This window comes from Pinus tabuliformis, chromosome J, assembly GCF_031772625.1.
Source record: "Pinus tabuliformis cultivar Carrire ecotype Pingquan chromosome J, CPIR1, whole genome shotgun sequence".
Classification (NCBI taxonomy): Eukaryota; Viridiplantae; Streptophyta; class Pinopsida; order Pinales; family Pinaceae; genus Pinus; species Pinus tabuliformis.
In genome coordinates, this window is record NC_142295.1 from 1,207,441,014 (window position 1) to 1,207,459,123 (window position 18,110).

The following is an 18,110-nucleotide window of genomic DNA, read 5'->3' on the forward strand; positions in this document are numbered from 1 at the left end:
ATCCATTTTGAAGAGAATTAAATCTCTTGAAGTACATATTTTTTTTCAAGTTTCACACACTAAAAGAGATTCACATATCAAGAAAATAAATTCTACGCTGTAATTAAAATATCCAAGACCCCATAAGTAACAAACTTAATTTTAATATAGATATTTAAAAATAATTAAATATAATACTAATGAAAAAATATTTCCAAAACATATAATACAAAGATTGAAAAGCATAGTGTTTCTTGTAAGATAAAAAGACGAGTTCGTTGGAAAACAAAACAAAAAGAGAATCTACCAGGCAATTTAGGATTGTGCGACATTGGATTTGTCTATTTCTTTATTTACAGCCTATATTTTCAGCTTTTATAAATTCTACTTCAAATTTTTATCTTTTAAGTTTAGAGATGGTCATTATGTCTTTCAGGGCTAAAATTTAAATTGCATTATACATGAATATTTGAATTATAAAGTTATCAATAAGTTTAAATTTCATTGTACATAATTTTTAAATTTTAAAATCAAATGTTGAAAATATTAATTTATTTTTAAACTAAATGTTTCAAAACATTTTTTAATAACTTTATTTTAAAGTATTAGTTATAAAAACAATTAATATATAAGTTAAATATATTTACATTAAAAAAAATATGGAACAAATTGTTTAATCATCATCCGTACTTTATTGTGGAGATTATCAATTTGTAAATAAGTTTTGTTATAATATCATGCACCATTACTGTGGGTTATCAATAATATATGACCAAAAAACCATAACTCATTTCATTTGACACTTATTAGTATACAATTTCTTTTAATTAATTAATTAAATTAAAAATGGAAAAGGAATATAACTATTTTGGAGATAAATCTCAATCATTGATTTGTGTATACTACATGAAAATTCTAAAATATTTTGAGGAAGTTAAATTCAGACCATCTACTTAATAGTTATTGATAATTAAATTAAAATTCCTAAAACCATTCTAAAATATATGCACTTATTTAAATATTTTCTGTATTCAAACTTTTGTGATCAATAATGAATTAAACAAAGTCTTTTGGTAGAAATGACATGAGAGAAATTTTTATCTTTCGAACCAATAAGTGTGGTTCATCAGCAAAACTAGAGAAAAAACAGACCATGGCACAAGCTTAAATAAATAGCAATGAAAGAAATTATGTCTCTACATATATATGTGTGACATCCATATATATATATATATAAACATATATATATATATATAAACGTATATCCATTAAAAAAGTACAGAGTCGATGCCAGGTGGTTGCATCTTACTTGAAAACGAAGTTGTCAAACGTTAATTTCAGTTTAAGGTTCTTGTTTCCACACTACACAATTATCCTCAATTTTCAAATTTAGATAAAATAAATTCCAGAGTGTCTACAACAATCCTACATCTCCAATGCCCCCGTCCAAAGGAAGGATTAATCTCACCCGCAGGACGACGATCCACGACCTCCGTTCAGTAAACAATAAAGACCGCGTAAATTGAATAATTTCCACGAATTTGACCACCGGTGCCACGGAATGTGCTGATATCGTTCTACGTGGCAAGAGCAGTTCTTGGATCAATCCAATGCGGATTCATCTGTTAATTATGGATCCAAACTGCTCAGAATCCTCACATACCAGGATGATATCCATTTTGAAATTACACTTACCTTGGTGGAGGTATTCAAATTTTGAACAGATATCATTTAAGTCATAAATCGGAGATGGATAAATGAAAAAGGAGATAAAAAAGGTATACAATGCCTAATTTAACCCATTTAAAATAATAATAAAAAGACACCATCCATATAATTAAATTAGAATAGATTTATAACACGGATTTAATCTGGTCGAGTGTAAATTTTTCTATGAATCTACATTATTTAAATGTCTTGTATAGGTATTTAATTTTTAGAATTTTTATTTTCGATGACATAAGCAAAATTTCAACTTTGATGACAGAGAGACACCCTTACACATCATACTATGTAAAATAAACCTTTAAACTCAATTAAATTGTAATAGCTTAATTAAGCTTAAATTATTATTAGCCTTAATTAATACAAATTTTAATTCATAATATTATAAAATAAATTTCTTTGTTTATTCAATATTTATGGGTTTAAAGTCATTACTCAATTTAGCTAGTTTTTATAATTTGAACAATAATCCTTAATTTAAGTAGTTTTTATAGTTTGAGCACAATCGAAAGATTATAGATTTATAGATTTTCTAATAAATTTTAGTCAGGTTATAATAATTATTATTTTATATAATTAATTTTATTATAAAATATTAATATTTATAAATGAAATTTATAAGTAAGATTATTAAGAAGAGTCTTTTTGGTAAAAATCACATAGGAAAAATTTTTACTTATGCTTTTCGAACCAGCTAGTGTGGTTCATCATAAAAATTATGTTAAGGTGTTTGTTTATGGAAGAACTCCCTTAAATACCACTTTGCACCATTGTTCACCATCAGATTCATTATTAGACAATTAAACAATGTTCTGACCTTAGATTATTATTAAACATAAACATGAAAACTTTAAGAAAAACAATTGTTAATTATTGTTTGTGTTTGGTTGTCATTGATTGGGTCGATCTATTGCAAGGTTGTATCGACTCATAAAAACAAGTACCATCTCTAATTCATAGTTCTTGCAATCATTTCTCTTGTTCTTTCTTTAGGTTTCTGAGTTTTGTGTATTCGATTTGTTTCTATTATATTCCAATGTGATATTCCCAGATAATGTAAATATTTATTTCATTGCAAATCAAACAGATTGTTACTATTTTTAATTATAGAACTATATTTTGAATTTAGTTATGGAAAAGTGAATTTTGGAGTTGTTGTTGCGCAGATTGACACGACAACGGGGCTGTCACTCTGATCCCCGATCCCTCCATTTAAGCCTGTCTCCCGCGGTTAAGGGGTAGTCCCTGTGAGATGATGAGACCAACTGTCGACCAGTTGGTTGAGAGACACAAGATACGATATAACTGATGAACGCAAATCTGATTTAATCTCAGGCATTGATTAAGGAAGAATGTGCAGACGTAATTTGTGAAAGCGTCAGGTAAGAAAGTCTGAACCGAAGTCTTGCAACGCAGCATCATTTCGAGAAATCCTCAGGTAATTCGTCCGCCAGTTTCGCTATCGTGCCAGGTAAATCCGCTGCCGAATCTGCGTGTATTTCATTCTGCTCTGCGTGAATATCCGTCGAAGATATATGCGTTTCTCATTTTACTGTAGTGTGAAATCGTTTTTTTTTTCATGGCAAATGCGTGGTTTAGTTCAAGCTTAGGTAATGAGATCGATTTTTATTTTAGTTACGTTTTCATTTTTTTAGTTATAGTTTCATTTCTTAGGTCATAACTTAATATGTCTAGGTTTTTTAGATTCGTTGTGTGTTTTGTCATGAAAGTTTTACATAAAAAATAAAAAAGGGGTTCATTTTAAATAGATTTTGTAAATTTTTTTTAAAAGTTTTAATTTTAGAATTTAATTTAAAGTAACGTAGATTTTAATTTATATTTAGTCTAGGTTTTGTTTTATTTAGATTTTAATTTAGTCTTTTAAATTTTACTTTTAAATATAAAAAATAAAAAGATTTTTTTGGTTTAGTTTAATTTTTTATTTATAGTTAGTTTTAGAATAGATTTTAAATTTTAAATTTTTAGATTTTTAATTTTCATTTTTATAATATTGAAAAAAAAAAAAAAAGAGATTTAAAAAATTTTGTGGGAAATTATTTTTGCCAGTCTCAGGAATTTTCACGTTATATGTTTTATGCTGAGATGCTAAATTTTCAAGTTGAGATACGAATACGATGTCTAGTTAATAATTTACGATTCTCTGGGTGGTTTAAAGCATTCATTTTTTTGAAAATTCTCAATTGTTGGATATCGTTTTGGTCATTTTAAGAGCATTGTGATTTAGCTAATGGAAAATGATCGCTGTTCACAGTTCATGTTTCTATATCATCTAACAAGTAATCGTTTTAACCACAATCTCTTAAGGCACTGGTCTGCTAAGTTAATCAAATCTATCTGGTGTTTTTCATATCGTATCTCGTGTCTCCCAACCAACTAGTTGACAGTTGGTCTCATCATCTCACAGGGACTACCCCCCTTAGCCGCGGGAGACAGGATTAAACGGAGGGATCGGGGATCAGTGTGACAGCCCCTGGTTTGAGCATTGTCATGTCAATCCGCGCGACAACAGGAGTTATTTGTAAACATTGTTTTACTTGTTAATTAGTTATGAGAGACAATTATCTGTTCCTAACTAATTTCTTGAGGATATACTCAAGAAAGATCAAGAGGATAGGGATATCAGAGATCAGCAGAAAGGAGGAACAAGAAAGAAAAGAACATAACGAAAGTAGAACTATGTCGAGACAACAAAAGTAGAATTATGCTAAGACATCAAACAATTTATAGTAGCTACGTCTAGTCAGGACCATATAGCCTTGAAATCAAGGATTCTCGTAGTGAGAGAAAAAGGTTCCTGTGACCAGGAACAGCTTGGGGGGAGACTTATTGATATAGTAGTCTCAAGGTTGGGAAGAAAAGCATCAAAAAATTTTATTTGTAAACCGATTTGGTATACAACATGAACCAGATAAGTGAGAAATCTCATTAAGATGGAAATTTGATATAAATCTTTTTATAAGCTAGGTCTGTCATTTAAGAGTTGAGCAGATTAATTCGAGAGATATTATGTGAATAGTCCATAAGTAATTTATTTCCATTCTGGATATCTGGTAGATTAAATTCTTTTGCTAAGTAAAATGTACCGCGAAGTATAATACACAAGTGATAAAAAAATTCTTATGCTAAATAGAATGTACATTAGAACTACAATAGATAAGTGATCAAGAATTTCTTGTGCTAAGTAAAATGGACAGCATAATATAATGGACAAGTGATAAAGAAATCTGCTAGAACCTAGGTATATGTATTTATTTCATGTCAACAAAACAAACATTTAGAAAAATATTACTGTCGAACCCCTACACATTATTACCTAAATTACAAATAAAATGGAAGAAGAAATATGCCTAAACCTTCTATTAGGTAACGGAAAAACCCTGAACCCAAGGGTAAAAGAAATAGAAATACTCATACAGGTATAAAAGAATCAAATAAGCTGTCGTGGTAATTACAAAATCAAAAGTAAGTTTTGTATAGATTTGTCTACATCAACTGAGGAAAATTTGAAAAACAGTAGAGCATAATCAACTTTGCTTTTTAAACTTCGAGACAATTATACTACCAGAAATTATCCTACACTCATGTATTACCAAAACCTTACCCTCGCAGGCAAGGTCAGAATTAATTATCTTTACCACACATAGTCGAAGAGGAATTTACATTCTCAATTGATACTAATACACACAAACCTGCTCTTAATTTCCAAATGGAGGTGCCAAGGTAAATATTGTAAAATGCTATATTAACTCGAAAATTGTTGAGAACAATAGTTAAAAGTTATTCAAGATCTAAACAATATGCATAAAATCATTTCTTGCAACAGCAGAGCAGGGTTGTTCCAAAAGTACCAAATAAACAAGCCGATTGAGTTTTCGGTCCTCACAAATTCCTCCATTAAACTGAATATATTTCGCCCGTTTAGGGCCAACAATAATTATAGCCCATAAAGATAGAAACAAGAAAATGTTGAATTACTAAGTTAACTATTTTACAGATTAATCCTCCCTTAGAGACTGAAATGCATCAACGACAAGAAACCCTTGCGAATAAAACCTAAGCTAGATTCAAATACCCAGAAATGGGTTGGGCACTTGGTTCTGCATGTAAGTGAACTGGATGAAGGCTTCCTCCAGCTCTTCGACCGAAGTTATAATACCTGCAAATACCTCCACCCCAACAAGGAGGAGTAACATGGATTAAAACTCAAACATAAACCAAAAAATTGGGTAAAAAGTGATTGGACGTAGCAGGGTAAATGTTAAACACACACATGGCAGCAACAGAATATGAATGATAAACAGGAGAGTTCACTTATTATTAATAAATGATATACATTTATAGTACATGGTGTGACCCTTGGATTCATATTCCAGGTGGTCTCTTGGACTCCTTTTGGTTGTTCAGCTTCCACACCAACCCTTAGAGGATTAGGTGTCCAAAATTCCCCCCCCCCCTTAATCCGAAGGGTTATGTATGAGCCCAAGAAGAGATCTGTAATAAAAAATATGTAAAAAACATGGCATCACTAAGCTAAATGTGCTCTCTGAAATTCTGGTATAAAGGGAGGTGGTTTAAGGATGACCACAAACACTAGAACACTCAGTGCAGTTCCCAGAACTCTTTCACGTCTGGCATGAAGCTCAAGTCTTCTGCTAGAGGAAGTGCTTCTGATGTTTTGAAGAGGGAAACCTTCAACCATGAAAGGGAGGTCTCACCCCGCATAAAAGGGAGAACTTCAACCTGAAAAGGGAAGTCTCAACTTGTGATGGTTTAAGGATGACCAACAACTCTGGAATGCTTAATGCAATTCCTAGAACTCTTCCAAAACTAGCAAGAAGCTGAAGTCTTCTGCTAGAGGAAGTGTCCTCGATTCTTTGAAGAGGCATCACCAATTGAAGGCATGCTCAAGGGCATCTTTGTCTCTGGCTACAACTCTGAATCTGGTATGGCAAGTTGTGGCTCAGGCTCGCTTGATGTGACTTTGAAGCTTGTAGATGACCATCATTTCCCCCCCTGTCAGATACAAGGTGGGATGATGGAGAAAACTCAACTGAAATATTGTTCAATACTTCGTTGGGTCCCTATAATACTAGTGATTACCCCATTACTATTGTAGTTATACCCCTTATTTATATTGTTGTGCCCCTATTACCCGCATGTTGTTATTTTTGTGCCCCATAGAATCCCTCTATTGTTATTTTTGTGGCTTTATATTATTATTGTTAGGTCGACTAGATTATATCGTGACTCCTTAGACTCCTATATATAGAAATGAGGTTTTGTCATTTGTATCATCCAAGAATTGTTCATTTATGTAATGTAAAGGAGGTTGCCCCCTCGAAGAGGTTGAATTCTAAGGCGTTGATCTATCTTTTCTATCTTTTCTTGATCTGGTTTCATAACATTTGGTATTAGAGCTTTGGATTCTAGGGTTTCGCTGCTCCGAACAGGTCATCGTGGCATTTTCGCTATAACTTTTTTCTGTGACGTTTCAGAAGTCGCAAAAAACCTATTTGAGAAGAAATCGTGCTGAACCTTGGGTCCGAATTTCAGATTCACACGATATTTGCGGAGATATGATCTGAGGAAGTTGGTCTTTTTGCAGACTCCTGAATTACATTTAAAACAGGTGACCTGGGGAAAATCGTCATAACTTTCTCTCTGGGGATTGGATTGAAATTTCGTAAGAAGGTACAGAAAGAGGACAGACTATGGTTTCTTGTATGCCTGCTTCAGATCCAAAGGTTGAAACAGTGACTTGTGGCACGTCATACAAGTTTGCTTTACTGAACTAGTCTAAAAGAAAGTCACTCTGGGAGATTTCACATAACTCTTCCTTGGAGAATCTAATTGGTTAGACTTGTGGCATTGGAAAGAGGACGCAGAAGGCTACTACAGGTCTCAATTTCAGAACTGGATGATCCGAAATTACAGAGATACATCAGATTCAATATCAGGCTTCTATAAAGTGAAAAAAGGTGTGTAGTTTTTTTAAAAATTTTCTGTAAGCTTGGTTTAACGGAATTCAAAGGGCATAGTAAAGCATTATTATTGGTAACTGATGCCCCGAGGAAAGAAAATGCAAACACCTAGTAAGGAACCTAAAAGCTCTAGCATGACGCATGAAGAAGAGGAAGAAATGTTACATGATATATCAAAATTACAAGAACAAGTGCAACAAATGTCACGCTCACAAAAGCTAACAACATTATTAAAGAAAGATGCATTTTCATGGACTCCGGAAGCCACAAAGGCCTTTGAACATCTTACAGAGGCAATTTCCAAGCACCAGTCTTAGCTACACCGGACTTCACAAAAACCTTTATTGTGGAATGTGATGCTTCAAGAAATGGAATTGGTGTTGTTCTAATGCAAGATGAAAGACCCATTGCTTTTGAAAGTCGTCCAATCAAGGGAAAGTTTTTAAGCAAAGCTATTTATGAGAAGGAAATGTTGGCAATACTCCATGCACTTAAGAAATGGCGACCCTACCTAATGGGAAGACACTTCAAGGTAAAAGCGAATCGTGATAGCCTTAAATACTTTTTAGAACAAAGATTATCCTCTGAAGAGCAACAAAAGTTGGTCACAAAGATGTTGGGTTATGACTTTGAAATCATCTATAAAAAAGGGAAGCAAAATGTGGTGGAAGATGCACTCTCAAGAAAGAATGAGGATGTGGAAGCATTGTTGTGCGTCATTTCTATTATCCAACCAGATTGGATAAACGAAGCAAGGGAGGAATGGAAGAATGATGAAGAAGTGTGGGCACTTATTCGAAAGCTACAACAAGATTCCAGTACGTTTGATACATTTAGCTGGCAAAATGATTCATTATGGTACAAAGATCACTTATACCTTTGTAAGAATTCCCAGCTAAAACAAAAGATTCTTATGGAATTGCACACTTCTCCCTTAGGAGGGCACTCAGGACTTTTAAAAACTTACCACAGGGTTAAGAAGGAATTTTTTTGGGATGGCCTTAAATCAAATATTCAAAAGCTTGTGGTGGAATGTTTGGTTTTCCAACAAAATAAAGTTGAAACAATTAAGACACCGGGTCTATGGCAACCTTTATCCATTCCAAGCCAATGTCGGGAGGAGGTTTCAATGGATTTTATCACAGGTTTACCCAAGTCTGAGGGAAAGAGTGTCATCATGGTGGTAGTTGACAGAGTTACCAAGTATGCACACTTTTGTCCATTATCACATCCATTTAAAGCCATTACAGTTTCTACTGCATTTATGGAAACAATTCAAAAGCTACATGGAAACCCAAAGATTATTGTAAGTGAAAGAGATGCCATTTTCACTGGAAATTTTTGGACAGAATTATTTTCTTGTCTTGGTACTCAGTTAGCTCATAGCTCATCTTATCATCCTCAATCTGATGGGAAAAATGAGATAGTAAACAAATGTTTGGAAGGATATCTTCGTTGCTTTGTATCTAATAAACAGACACAATGGGTCAAATGGTTGCCTCTGGTTGAATGGTGGTATAACGCTTCCTTCCATACAGCAACAAAAATAACCCCATTTATGGCACTTTATGGGTATCAACCACCATCCATCACATCATATTTAAGATAAAATTCTAAGGTTCAGGCAGTGAAACATCACATCGAACATCAACAACAAGTCCTCCAACTCTTAAAGGATAACCTCGTTTTGGCACAAAATAGAATGAAACAACAGGCAGATCAACATCGCAGTGAAAGAAGTTTTGATGTAGGTGATTCGGTATTCCTACAGCTACAACAATATAAGCAAATGTCCCTAAAGCAAGCTAAGAAGGATAATAAATTATCACCAAAGTATTATGGTCCATACAAGGTGTTGCAAAAGATTGGTACTATGGCATACAAATTGGAGCTTCCTGCAGCTTCTCGATTGCACCCAGTTTTCCATGTTTCATGTTTAAAGAAGGTTATAGGCGACAAGCTCCCAGTTCAAACAATATTGCCAGAACTTGACGAGGAAGGAAAAATTATATTGGAACCAGAAGAAGTCACAGAAACAAGAACTTGACAGCTACAAAATCGATCAATTTCAGAGTATCTTATCAAGTGGAAGAACTTATCCGATGAAGATTCCACATGGGAGGATGAGAATTTTATGCAGAAGTATCCATAACTACTCAAGCGTTGAGGACAACACTGTTTTGAAGGAGAGGGGCATGTTGGGTCCCTATAATACTAGTGATTACCCCATTACTATTGTAGTTATACCCCTTATTTATATTTTTGTACCCCTATTACCCCCATGTTGTTATTTCTGTGCCCCATAGAATCCCTCTATTGTTATTTTTGTGGCGTTATATTATTATTGTTAGGTCGCCTGGATTATATTGTGACTCCTTAGACTCCTATATATAGAAAGGAGGTTTTTTCATTTGTATCATCCAAGAATTGTTCATTTATGTAATGTAAAGGAATTTGCCCCCTCGAAGAGGCTGAATTCTATGGCGTTGATCTATCTTTTCTATCTTTTCTTGAGCTGGTTTCATAACATACTCTAGAACAAGTTCGGACATATGACTGAAATATCTTCTTGGCTATTGATGCCCATTGCCAAGAAGTGATCCATCCGAGATGAATCTTTGTTCTTGTAGGAGGTTTGTTTCTGAAGCATCTATTTGAAGAATGACTGGCTTTATGACAGTGCTTACATGGATGAAGATCAAAACAGTGATCTTTCATATGGCCAACTCGGTCACAGTGTTGGCATTTCACAATCTGTTGTTGTTTCTGTTGTTGTGGAGGAGGGGCAGAATCTGGAACAACTGAAGGTGAACTGTCATGAGGAGCAGGTGAAGATGAACCATCCTAAAGAAATATAGCACTTTGAAATTGGATTGGTTTGGAGTAGTCTAGAATACGAACAGACATGTCCTTGTCATATCCAAGACTAGTTCTATGCTTATTGTGGACAAGCTCTTCCCAAGTTCTGATGACCAACTTGGGAGGTGCAGGCTGAATTTCTATTTTTGCATGCAAATCTCTTGTTGCATTAGGCACTGAATCTGAATTTGCAACATTATTGACTTGTTGTTTATGGGAGTCTGTTTCATTGTTCTGAACAAAAATAGGTTTAGAATGATGACTCCATTGTTGTAATTCTGCTCGTTGTAGATGAGATTCAAGTTGCAAAAAATCAATGTTTTCTTGTGTATTTTGTAGACAGGTTTGCATGTCAAAGAGAGTGTCTTTGTTGACCTTCATTGTGTCTTCAACAGTAGACAACATGAATGTGCTCAATAGCTCTAAAAAATCATTGATTTTGGCCATTGTCTTAGCAAAAATGAAGACCTCAAAGGATTTCAACTAGAAATGCACCATTTTTCTTTAAGTTTCTTTTATTATGGCTTCAATCGATAAAATAAATCCCAAGAGATAGAGGGATCTGGGCCCAAAATAGTCAAAAAAATCTGATATATTTATGCAATTATCTCTAAAATAACATTGTAATTTGACTTTATATGTTTCAATGATTTAAATAGCAGCCACACACCAACCATGCATCATATATGTGAGCCAACATACCCATACCAAATTACAATCTTCATAGAAAGATACCAATGAACCATGCACAATATTCCACATACATATATCGCGACTTTCACACACCATAGATCAGTTGCAACAAGTATACATACAATTCAAGCTGACATCATCCTCCAAATAATGTATCACTTCCTCTTTGTAATAGCCCGAACGCAAGATAATGCACCATATATTGCTACTGGATGGAGGAAGATTAATAGGAAGAGAACTCACTTTTGATCCTTACAGCACCTGTGGGAAATTATCATTAAAGAATCGAATAGAAAGACAGGTGACATATCCGAATATGAGGAAAAACACCCATTTTTTTGTTATTTCGAAAGAATGGGCAGAGATGGTAGGTTTTAAGGAGAGAACCCAACTCAAATATAGCTGACAAGGGTTTCAGAATAGAAAATCTAAGTGGTAGAGGGCTAGAAATGGTCATCCAGCTCCGACATAGGAAGAATAGCAGTTGTCTTGAAATTATCAATTCTAATGATCTGTGATGTGCAATCATCCAATCTATTCAAAAAGACTAAAACCCATATCCTCTTTGGACTCTTCCTTAGGCTCATGTTTCTTTTACTCTTCCTTTGGAGTAGCTACAGTAGGTGCAGCGTCTGTAGCATGGGCAACTAGGGCAGCAACAACTGCGAACTTGCTTGGATTCTTCAAATACTCCTTAACTTTCTCAGCCAAGGGAAAAGAATAGTCAAGTTCAATAGCGACCGCTAATACATTCTTGTAACCTTTGATGATAGCATGTGGAATAGCTACAATTGTGGGATAACTGATTGCCAGAGAAAGAGCTGTCACAGTAGAAATACCAATAACGAATTTCTCTATTAAGTCATCCTCTGTGAGATCAAGAACTTCAGGATCAAATATCGATCCATTGTTGTATACAGACTGCACAATCAATCCATAGGAAAATGGTCGAATGCCAAGCTTTGCTAGCAAAATTGCCTCGGAAGAACCAACCTTGTCTCATTTCTTAATAAGCTCCATGGGTGTTATAATTTCAACAATACCTTTGCTAAGAGTTTACTGCACCACTAGTGTAGCTCAAATTCGCTGATACAAATGCCTAGAAAAATAATGGAGAATGGGAAAGGCACAACCTCTTCCCCCAGTCTAGCTAATAACTCCTCTCAAGAATTTTGGACATAAGCAGACACTGCAAACTTATCTAGGGCTCAGAAAATTCAAATGCAAATGCACCACCATTTCCTCTGGCTCGATTGAAGCGAATCATAAAGTTGGGTAAAGACGTTTGTTTTTTATGAGAGCGATTATGAGGTCAATACTCATTTCGATGAATACCGAGTGATACAACAGAAATTATACACTCTAATTGCAATTACAAAGTGCCATGGTGAATTCGAAAAGCAAAAAATTTCATGAAGTTGTGTATTTACCGTGCTAAAGATGAAAACGCAAGGGCAAATAAGTTGGTGTAAAGCTAAAACCCTTGCAGCTGTTCGATCGCACCAATTCAGAGTGCTTCATCGATTGCACCAATTTAGAGTGCTTCACCGATCGCACCAATTTAGAGTGCTTCACTGCCGATTTTATCCTTACAGGAATGGCTCAGTACACATAATTTTATGGGGGGGAAAGTATCTTTTAACCTTCTTTTGAGAATATTGAGAATTTGTTCATCTATTGAGAATATTCATTGTTGCAATGTGTTCATCTATTGAGAATATTCATTGTTGCAATGTGTTCATCTATTGAGAATATGCATTGTAAATCTTCCCTTCAGAAAACCCTTGCAATGTGTTCAAACAGATGGTTCCATCTGCCACTACATCCACCTGCGAAACGAACACATTGTTCTAGAAAGCGCCTACAGAATGGACTGAATACCACGACTAATGCCAGCAACAAAGCAGTGTGTCAGAGAGTGTCTAGAATAGCAAAGCTACACTTCTACAATGGCAGAGAGCATTTATGGAATCCACTAGAGCCAAGGAGTAGGCGTAGATTTCAGAGCATTAAAGTAGGCGTAGCTTAAGGAAATGGCTTGGATGGCAAATGATTTCATGCAGGAGTGGTTATGGAAGACGACAGTTGCTGCACAGTTATGTCGTTGGGTAGCTCAGGAGAGAACAACCAGATTTTCAGGTAAAGGAGCATCTAGAGCAGAGAAGAACTAAAGTGACAGTGAAGCAGTTTTGAAAGGCAAAAAACTGATAAGGAGAAGTGCTTAGATCTACAAAGGCCACAAAACAATGGCTCAAATTTGAGCAGGGCAGGAGAATTCCCGCTCTGATACCATGTTATTAAACACACACATGGCAACAACAGAATATGAATGATAAACATGATAGTTCACTTATTATTAACAAATGATATACATTTATAGTACATGGTGTGACCCTTGGATTCATATTCCAAGTGGTCTCTTGGACTCCTTTTGGCTGTTAAGCTTCCACACCAACCCTTAGAGGATTAGGTGTCCAACAGTAAAAGAAAAAATAAAACACTCTGAGATACCTGAATTGAGCTGCTCGTAAAAACCCTCCTTTATGCTGAATTCCGAAGCCCAAGAACTAGAATGTATGTCGAAGGAACCATAGGTGATCAAAAGGCCTGTCATGACAATGACAAAACAATAATGAACTCAAATAACACCCCAACATCAAGTGGAAGAAGAAGGGAATACCTGCACATGGCAGAATCCTTACAGAGCGAGCTGAAACCCTCCTCCAGGGGAAAAACAATGAATGTGTGTCGAAACTACACCAGAGGCATAAAATTTTTGGTTTCGCATCCACCGTCTAATCAATGCAATGGTTGAAGACCATAGATGTGGATCAGATCCCAAAATCAACGACGGAGTAGTCCAGCCTTAAAGATTTCTAAAAGTCAACCTTATCACCTAGGTCATCATATAAGTTGAAGCATTAATATAGCTGTAAGGAGGCCGCGAGTTGTGACTTAAATGTAATAGAGAACAGACCGCAATCAGTGCCAAATTAATTATTAAAGTCTTGTTTTTTGGCCAATTAAACTATGTCATCATTAAAGCCTATTTATGATAGCAGCCATTGGGTTTGTAATACTTTTAACTCTCAGTTAACGTGTAATCCCCTTAAATTTTAGTTCAGAAAGTAATTCCAAATGTTAAGGTTGTATGTTACAAGACCATGTTATATGTAATAATGTCTCAAGTAATAACCAGGGTGACAACATATGCAGCTCTATTAAGATCATAGTAAGTATGGTAATTACTTATATTTCTATATGGTAAAAGGAAAGAAATATAAAATAAAATAAAATAAAATTTTTGATCTTATTTAATATATGGATGTGTGACATATGGTATCAGAGCGCTCAGGTTGCAAAACTGAGACCTCTAGAATGAAGAAAATAAGAAAATTGGTGATGTGCACAGAGGAAGTAGGGAAGCAATCAGCATGAGAGGAACAAGAAATCCACCACACAAGTCCATAATGGGAGTAGGCCCTGCATCATTTCAAGAAGGAAATCTTGAGGTATGGGTGCAGTTGGAGGATGAGATGTGAAACACCAATACTGCTATTATGGAAACTGTACATGAATTAAAGGACGAAATGGCCCAACTACAAGTAGATAATGAAATGTTGATGCAGGAGCAGGAAAAGATTATGAAGAGTTTATCCTAGAGGCAGAAACATCGGCCACTATTCACTAGCCCTGAACTTGGAAATATGATAGGAGAACAAGAGTTTCGAGCTGAGTATGTCGAAACAAAAGGTGGCGAAGAGAATCACGAAGAAGAATCAGAAAATGTGTCATATCACAAGACACATAAAAGACAGAAAATGGAACTTCAAGGGGAATTTTGAAAAATAAAGACTCCCCTCTTTGATGGTGAACAAGATGAGGCAGTGGAAGCCTGGCTCATAAATATGAACAAGTAATTCCAACTGTATGAGTATGAACATAATCTAAAGGCTTCTTTGGCCAATTTCCCATTGTAAGGGAAAGCCACCTTGTGGTGGGAGGAAGTTAAAACAATCTGTGGAGTAAATGAACAAAGCATAACCTGAGAAAAATTTCAAAGATATTTTAAAGAGTTCCATGATCTCCAAATGGGCCAATTATCCATGGATGAGTTCATAAAAAAGTTCACATCATTAATTCAGTATGTCCCTTATATACGCGAAGAAAAAGAAAAAGTACGTCATTTTATTAGGAGTCTCCCGTTGTTGATGAAAGAAAAACTAGAGTTTGATAACCTAAAAACCATGGATGAAGTCATACGTAAGGCACAAATATGCTACCAGTGAAATAAACCAAAAGGTGATATGGGGAAAATATGGGTCGAAAAAAATGGAAGTAAATTTATTTCCAACCACAAGGGGAATAATGGCACAGTCAATAAAGGATTGAATAGAGGTCAAACTAACTGGAATATGAACAAAAATCTACCCAGATTAAAAGTACCAAGCGAAACTAGGATGAATGACCAATCTAGAAGGTTTGAAGGATAAATCACTAACAGACCACCTATATAGTGTTGGGGATGTGGAGGACCGCATTATGTCAAAAACTACCCACACCGCAAAGGAGCTGATCATATTTCACAATTACAAGAGCCATCTACTATGGGAGAGGTGGCAAGAAGCATTCCTAAAATTAATGGTGTTATTGAGGACCATCAGGCAGAATTTCAGCCAACCATGGTTGATTTGAAGGTATAGTTTTTGACAGAACCATTCTATTTTAATTGATCCCAAAGCTACATTGAGTTATATTAGTCCCAAGATAGTGGATCAATGTAAATTGCAAGCTGTTAAGTTTAAAAATGCTTGGTTAGTACAACTAGCCACAAAGCGAAAAGAAGAGTTTTGGCCAAAGCCAGTAATTGCCCTCTAATATCAGCTAATTAGTCTATTATGGCATATCTGAATGTGTTACCCCTAGGGTCATATGACATCCTTATAGGTATGGACTGTCTGGAAAAGCATCGGTCCCTCATTAACTATAAAACCAAAACAATTAATTAACAAGATGAGTGTTTGGTCAATTTAGTGTCCTAAATTGCTCTACATAAATTATCAATCCGGGTATTGTAAACTGATGAAGTGTAGTGCATTGTTTGTGCTAGCTAACCCTTCTTACTTCGTTGTTTTTATGTTTTGTATTATTTTGGTAGGTTTTTGGTTTTTTAATTCCTAATGATTTACAATGTAAATTATCATAACTAAACCTAACTTTCGTAAACACTGCTCAAAATCTAAAAGTGAAAACAGAGCTAAGAAAGAAATGAAAATAGAGCTAAGAAAGATTTGGAAGCAAAGCTAAGAAAGGAATGAAGACAAAGTTTCTATTCTTATTTTACCATTATTTCCAAATAATGAATTAAAACTAAAAGTGAATTTTGCAGTTGATGTCTAACTAATTACATAAATAAAACTAAATGAAATACTTGGTTACTCTACCTCTCAATTTTGAGAGAAAGTCTCCTTGGGATGACATTTGAATAATTCTATACTTCATTAATATAAGAGAAAGAAAATACAGAGACGCAAAAATAACTCATTGCATAGATGAAATGTTCAACAACTTAGTTAAGGATGAATTATCAACTTGAAGGGTTTTCCATAAACATTCATTAACACTATGAGTTAGTAAATTAAAAATGAAATGGCAAAGACAACAAATGACACTGATCAGTTTAATTGAGAATTTAAACTAGAAAAACAGTGAATGAAGTAACTATCCAACAGTGTATCCTTATCATTCTTCAATCCTACTCTCATCCTGAAACAAGGTTAGTTTTTAATTGAAGAAACAAGATTACACCATTGAGTTCTATCTTCTTAACTACTGATAAGAACTAAAAAGAGATCAAGCTAATGGAAACTGCTCTAAATTATAATCACTGTTAATAAGAGAATGACAGATATTGCATTATAAACATTGTTAGTAAGGAAATGATTATAAACACTATTTTAGAAATAAAATGATGAATTTACAATTAACAAGAATAATAAAAATAAAATGAAATGAAACCTTCTTCAGCGCAGGGGCCCTTCGCAACTGATTAGGCTACGCTTGCTCAATAAACTCCAAGAAAACTCCTTCAAATGTTTGTAAAAACATGCAGTCTTCTCATATTAAAACAAGGACACAAAATGCCCAGAAATTACAGAGTCTAGAACTTCGATTTCACAATAAAACTATTACTATTACTACTAACTTCTTCGGTCCTTTACACATGTATTTATAAGAAAAATCATATAACTATTTGTGGAGAAAAGCATGCTACAACCAAACACGTAGAAAACAAATATGTGGAATTTCTTCCTCGATGACTAGAGACATAAATCCAAGACATGGTGGCTATTGGATTTATTTGCAGAGGTGGTTGTTGGAGTTTGTAGGTAGAGGTAGTTGCTCCAGATAACGCTTCCCATCACTATGAAACGGATTAATTAACCACAACACAGAGTCCTGTTAGCTTCGGTCTCTCTGTTTTTGACTTATCCATTGACCGTAGTCTTATGCCATCTTCTCTATCGACCTAGGCTGAATGAATAGGACAAGGTCCATGTCATTATGATTTCCAAGCTGCCCATGTGGCTAGTTTCTCCTTCTAACACCTGGAACCTGTTAGAGCATGAAGGTAGTTGTAGAACAGCTGATTAGCTGCAGAATAGGCTATGTTCTATATCTAATATACAAAAATTTATTCAAGCAGCAAAAAATACAAGCATAACATGTAAATCACCAAATGTCCTCCTCAAGACAATATATACTGGTCATTGGTGATGAGAATGCATCTTCTTATGGAAAAACAAAGAAAAGGAATGAGAAGAGTTGCTAGGGAAAGAGTAATTTTGAGGC

General features: G+C 34.7%; 1 pseudogene; it reads right to left on the reverse strand.

The window, feature by feature from the left end:
• Positions 1–11,792: 11,792 nt before the first annotated feature.
• LOC149231470 (large ribosomal subunit protein uL10 pseudogene) overlaps positions 11,793–18,110 on the reverse strand; it is a 31,508-nt pseudogene continuing 25,190 nt past the window's right edge.